The sequence below is a fragment of the Triticum urartu genome, chromosome 1 (genome assembly GCF_003073215.2).
Source record: "Triticum urartu cultivar G1812 chromosome 1, Tu2.1, whole genome shotgun sequence".
Lineage (NCBI taxonomy): Eukaryota > Viridiplantae > Streptophyta > Magnoliopsida > Poales > Poaceae > Triticum > Triticum urartu.
Genome location: NC_053022.1, coordinates 170538940 through 170546071, shown reverse-complemented (window position 1 = coordinate 170546071; position 7132 = coordinate 170538940).

The window sequence follows — 7132 nt, the reverse complement described above, 5'->3', positions numbered from 1 at the left end:
ACCTCCTCCAGCGTCCACCTGCGACTGTTCATCCAGCCTCCATCGCACGCTACTCCACCGGCTACTGTTCAACCAGCCCTCTCCACGGGCTCCTGTTCAACCACCCCTCCACGGGCTACTGTTCATCCTGCCCTCCATCGTCTACTGTTCATCCTGCCCTCCACGGGGTGGTCCTGTTCATCCAGCATTCCACGGGGTCCTGTTCATCCAGCCCCAACCGGCTCGATCGATCGGGGTCTTGTTCATCCAGAGGCAACACCACGGGGTCCTGTTCATCCACCCCCACCGGGAACTATTCATCCAACCCCCCCCCCCAACGCTCACTGTTCATCCAGAAGCAGCATCGATCGGCTTCAGTTAGCAGAAGTAGCGAGGGAATTGCTCGATCGGGTTCAGTTAACAGCCATCGATCGATCGCTCGGGTTCAGTAACGCGTAGCCTACAGTGCAATCGCTCGGGTTCAGTTAGAGCCCAACGCCTCGCTCGGGTTCAGTTAGAGCCAACGCCTCGCACACACGCGTGTACGTGTACGAGAGAAACGCGCATCGCTCGGCCCCCGACCTCCCATCGTAACCGGGAACTCCCCGAAATTTTCCTCCCCCTCGCTTCTACCATGGTTTTTTCCGTCATGGACGGCCCAAAGAATGTCATGCAACTGCGTATCCGGCCCTCCCAGGACGAAAAGCCCATTTTCTGTCATGATTTTCTGTCATAGAAGTAGGAGCCCACCACATCTATGATGATACCGGGTTTTCTCACAATTATCGTCATAGAAGTGTCATATGTATGACAGAAAAAAATTTCGTTCGGCCCAAAATGTCACGGATGTGTCTTTTTTTTGTAGTGTCATAGATCTGGGCTTGGAGGTGCTCGATTTTCTCATGAAGCTTGAAGATGGCTTCTACCTCTTGAGCACTGCGTTGGTTTTCCCTTGAAGAGGAAAGGGTGATGCAGCAAAGTAGTGTAAGTATTTCCCTCAGTTTTTGCGAACCAAGGTATCAATCCAGTAGGAGGCCACGCACGAGTCCCTCGCACCTACACAAACAAATAAAATCCTCGCAACCAACGCAATAAAGGGGTTGCCAATCCCTTCATGGTCACTTACGAAAGTGAGATCTGATAGATATGATAAGATAATATTTTTGGTATTTTTATGATAAAGATGAAAAGTAAATAAAGCGAAATAAAAATGGCAAGAGAAATATCTTGTTAACGGGAGATTAATATGATGGAAAATAGACCCGGGGGCCATAGGTTTCACTAGTGGCTTCTCTCGAGAGCATAAGTATTATGGTGGGTAAACAAATTACTGTTGAGTAATTGACAGAATTGAGCATAGTTATGAGAATATCTAGGTATGATCATGTATATAGGCATCATGTCCGAGACAAGTAGACCGACTCCTGCCTGCATCTACTACTATTACTCCACACATCGACCGCTATCCAGCATGCATGTAGAGTATTAAGTTCAAAAGAACAGAGTAACGCTGTAAGTAAGATGACATGATGTAGAGGGATAAACTCATGCAATATGATATAAACCCCATCTTGTTATCCTCGATGGCAACAATACAATACGTGCCTTGCTGCCCCTACTGTCACTGGGAAAGGACACCACAAGATTGAACCCAAAGCTAAGCACTTCTCCCATTGCAAGAAAGATCAATCTAGTAGGCCAAACCAAACTGATATTTCAAAGATACTTGCAAAGATATATAACCAATCATACATAAAAGAATTCGGAGAAGATTCAAATATTGTTCATAGATAGACTTGATCATAAACCCACAATTCATCGGTCTCAACAAACACACCGCAAAAGAAGATTACATCGAATAGATCTCCACGAGAATCATGGATAACTTTGTATTGAGATCCATAGAGAGAGAAGAAGCCATCTAGCTAATAACTATGGAGCCGAAGGTCTGAGGTAAACTACTCACACATCATCGGAGAGGCTATGGTGTTGATGTAGAAGCCCTCCGTGATTGATGCCCCCTCCGGCGGAGCTCCAGAAAAGGCCCCAAGATGGGATCTCACGGATACAGAAGGTTGCGGCCGTGGAATTAGGTTTTTGGCTCCGTATCTGGTACTTTGGGGGTACGTAGGTATATATAGGAGGAAGAAGTACGTCGGTGGAGCAATGTGGGCCCCACAAGGGTGGATGGCACGCCTAGGAGGGGTAGGCGCGCCCCCTACCTCGTGCCTTCCTGGTAGCTTTCTTGACGTAGGGTCCAAGTCCTCTGGATCACGTCGTTCCAAAAATCACGTTCCCGAAGGTTTCATTCCGTTTGGACTCCGTTTGATATTCTTTTTCTGCGAAACTCTGAAATAGGCAAAAAAACAACAATTTTGGGCTCGGCCTCCGGTTAATAGGTTAGTCCCAAAAATAATATAAATGTGTATAATAAAGCCCAATAATGTCCAAAATAGAATATAATATAGCATGGAACAATCAAAAATTATAGGTACGTTGGAGACGTATCAAGCATCCCCAAGCTTAATTCCTGCTTGTCCTCAAGCAGGTAAATGATAAAAACAGAATTTTTGATGTGGAATGCTACTTGGCATAATTTCAATGTAATTCTCTTAATTGTGTTATGAATATTCAGATCTGAAAGATTCAAGACAAAAGTTCAATATTGACATAAAAATAGTAATACTTCAACCATACTAACTAAGCAATTATGTCTTCTCAAAATAACATGGCCAAAGAAAGTTATCCCTACAAAATCATATAGTCTGGCTATGCTCTATCTTCACCACACAAAGTATTTAAATCGTGCACAACCCCGATGACAAGCCAAGCAATTGTTTCATACTTTTGGTGTTCTCAAACTTTTTCAATCTTCACGCAATACATGACCGTGAGCCATGGACATAACACTATATGTGGAATAGAATGGTGGTTGTGGAGAAGACAAAAAAAGAGAAGATAGTCTCACATCAACTAGGCGTATCAACGGGCTATGGAGATGCCCATTAATAGATATAAATATGAGTGAGTAGGGATTGCCATGCAACGGATGCACTAGAGCTATAAGTATATGAAAGCTCAACAAAAGGAACTAAGTGGGTGTCCATCCAACTCGCTTGCTCACGAAGACCAAGGGCAATTTGAGGAAGCCCATCATTGGAATATACAAGCCAAGTTCTATAATGAAAAATTCCCACTAGTATATGAAAGTGATATCATAGGAGAATCTCTATCATGAAGATCATTGTGCTACTTTGAAGCACAAGTGTGGTAAAAGGATAGTAGCATTGTCCCTTCTCTCTTTTTTCTCATTTTTTATTTAGGCCTTTTCTCTTTTTTTATGGCCTCTCTTTTTTTATCTAGTCTGGAGTCTCATCCCGACTTGTGGGGGAATCATAGTCTCCATCATCCTTTCCTCACTTGGGACAATGCTCTAAAAATGATGATCATCACACTTTTATTTACTTACAACTCAACAATTACAACTCAATACTTAGAACAAAATATGACTCTATGTGAATGCCTCCGGCGGTGTACCGGGATATGCAATGAATCAAGAGTGACATGTATGAAAGAATTATGAACGGTGGCTTTGCCACAAATACAATGTCAACTACATGATCATGCAAAGCAATATGACAATGAGGGAGCGTGTCATAGTAAACAGAAGTGTGGAAAGTTGCATGGCAATATATCTCGGAATGGCTATGGAAATGCCATGATAGGTAGGTATTGTGGCTTTTTTGAGGAAGGTATATGGTGGGTGTATGATACCGGCGAAAAGTGCGCAGTATTAGAGAGGCTAGCGATGGTGGAAGGGTGAGAGTGCGTATAATCCATGGACTCAACATTAGTCTAAAGAACTCACATACTTATTGCAAAAATCTATTAGTTATTGAAACAAAGTATTAAGCGCATGCTCCTAAGGGGATAGATTGGTAGGAAAAGACCATCACTCGTCCCCGACCGCCACTCATAAAGAAGACAATCAATAAATAAAGCATGCTCCGATTTCGTCACATAGCGGTTCACCATACGTGCATGCTACGGGAATCACAAACTTCAACACAAGTATTCCTCAAATTCACAACTACTCAACTCGCATAACTCTAATATCACCATCTCCATATCTCAAAACAATTATCAAGTATCAAACTTCTCATAGTATTCAACACACTCATAAGAAAAAAAATCACTAATCTTGAATGCCTATCATAATTAAAGCAAACTACCACGCTGTTTTGTAGGACTCTCAAAATAATCTAAGTGAAGCATGAGAGAACAATAGTTTCTATAAAATAAATCCACCACCGTGCTCTAAAGATATAAGTAATGTTGGGGAACGTAGCATAAATTCAAAATTTTCCTACGTGTCACCAAGATCTATATATGGAGTCATCAAGCAACGAGGGAGGGGTGTATCTACATACCCTTGTAGATCGCGCGCGGAAGCGTTCAAGAGAACGGGGTTGATGGAGTCGTACTCGTCGTGATCCAAATCACCGATGATCCTAGCGTCGAACGGACGGCACCTCCGCGTTCAACACACGTACGGAGCAGCGACGTCTCCTCCTTCTTGATCCAGCAAGGGGGGAGGAGAGGTTGATGGAGATCCAGCAGCACGACGGCGTGGTGGTGGAAGTAGCGGGATTCCAACAGGGCTTCGCCAAGCGCTGCGGGAGGAGGGAGATGTGTCATGGGAGGGAGAGGGAGGCGCCAGGGCTTAGGTTGGGCTGCCCTCCCTTCCCCCCCCCCACTATATATAGGGCCAAGGGAGAGGGGGGAGGCGCAGCCTTGGCCCTTCCTCCAAGGAAGGGTGCGGCCAGGGGAGGAGTCCCTCCTCCCCAAGGCACCTCGGAGGTGCCTTCCCCCTTTAGGACTCCTCCTTTCCCTCTTCTCTTGGCGCATGGGCCTCTTGGGGCTGGTGCCCTTGGCCCATATAGGCCAAGGCGCACCCCCTACAGCCCATGTGGCCCCCCGGGGCAGGTGGCCCCACCCGGTGGACCCCCGGGACCCTTCCGGTGGTCCCGGTACAATACCGGTGACCCCGAAATTTGTCCCGATGGCCGAAATAGCACTTCCTATATATAATTCTTTACCTCCGGACCATTCCGGAACTCCTCGTGACTTCCGGGATCTCATCCGGGACTCCGAACAACTTTCGGGTTACCGCATACTAGTATCTCTATAACCCTAGCGTCACCGAACCTTAAGTGTGTAGACCCTACGGGTTCGGGAGACATGCAGACATGACCGAGAAGACTCTCCGGTCAATAACCAACAGTGGGATCTGGATACCCATGTTGGCTCCCACATGTTCCACGATGATCTCATCGGATGAACCACGATGTCAAGGACTTAATCAATCCCGTATACAATTCCCTTTGTCTATCGGTACGACACTTGCCCGAGATTCGATCGTCGGTATCCCGATACCTTGTTCAATCTCGTTACCGGCAAGTCTCTTTACTCGTTCTGTAACACATCATCCCGTGATCAACTCCTTGATCACATTGTGCACATTATGATGATGTCCTACCGAGTGGGCCCAGAGATACCTCTCCGTTTACACGGAGTGACAAATCCCAGTCTCGATTCGTGCGAACCCAACAGACACTTTCGGAGATACCTGTAGTGTACCTTTACAGCCACCCAGTTACGTTGTGACATTTGGCACACCCAAAGCACTCCTACGGTATCCGGGAGTTGCACAATCTCATGGTCTAAGGAAATGATACTTGACATTAGAAAAGCTTTAGCATACGAACTACATGATCTTGTGCTAGGCTTAGGATTGGGTCTTTGTCCATCACATCTTTCCCCTAATGATGTGATCCCGTTATCAATGACATCCAATGTCCATGGTCAGGAAACCGTAACCATCTATTGATCAACGAGCTAGTCAACTAGAGGCTTACTAGGGACATGGTGTTGTCTATGTATCCACACATGTATCTGAGTTTCCTATCAATACAATTGTAGCATGGATAATAAACGGTTATCATGAACAAGGAAATATAATAATAACTAATTTATTATTGCCTCTAGGGCATATTTCCAACAGTCTCCCACTTGCACTAGAGTCAATAATCCAGTTCACATCGATATGTGATTAACACTCAAGGTCACATCCCCATGTGACTAACACCAAAAGAGTTTACTAGAGTCAATAATCTAGTTCACATTACCATATAATTAACACTCGATGAGTTCTGGGTTTGAACATGTTATGCTTGTGAGAGATGTTATAGTCAACGGGTCTGAATCTTTCAGATCCGTATGTACTTCGCAAATCTCTATGTCATCTTGTAGATGCAGCTACTACGCTATATTTGGAGCTATTCCAAATAACTGTTCTACTATACGAATCGAGTCTACTACTCAGAATAATCTGGATTAGTGTCAAAGTTTGCATCGGCGTAACCCTTTACGACGAACTCTTTTACCACCTCCATAATCGAGAAAATTCCTTAGTCCACTAGTTACTAAGGATAACTTTGACCACTGTCTTGTGATCCATTCTTGGATCACTCTTGTACCCCTTGACTAACTCATGGCAAGGCACACTTCAGGTGCGGTACACAGCATAGCATACTGTAGAGAGCCTATGATAAAAGCATAGGGGACGACCTTCGTCCTTCCTCTTTCTTCTGCCGTGGTCGAGCTTTAAGTCTTAACTTCATACCTTACAACTAAGGCAAGAACTCCTTCTTTGACTGGTCCATCTTGAACACCTTCAAGATCATGTCAAGGTATGTGCTCATTTGAAAGTACCATTAAGAATTTTGATCTATCCTTATAGATCTTGATGCTCAATGTTCAAGTAGCTTAATCCAGGCTTTCCATTGAAAAATACTTTCCAAATAACCCTATATGCTTTCCAGAAATTCTACGTTATTTCTGATCAACAATATGTCAACATATATTTATCAGAAATTCTATAGTGCTCCCACTCACTTCTTTGGAAATACAAGTTTCTCATAAACTTTGTATACACCCAAAATCTTTGATCATCATCAAAGCATACATTCCAACTCCGAGATGCTTACTCCAGTCCTTACAAGGATTGCTGGAGCTTTGCATACTTATTAGCATCTTTCAGGATTGACAAAACCTTCTGGTTGTATCACATACAACCTTTCCTCAAGAATCG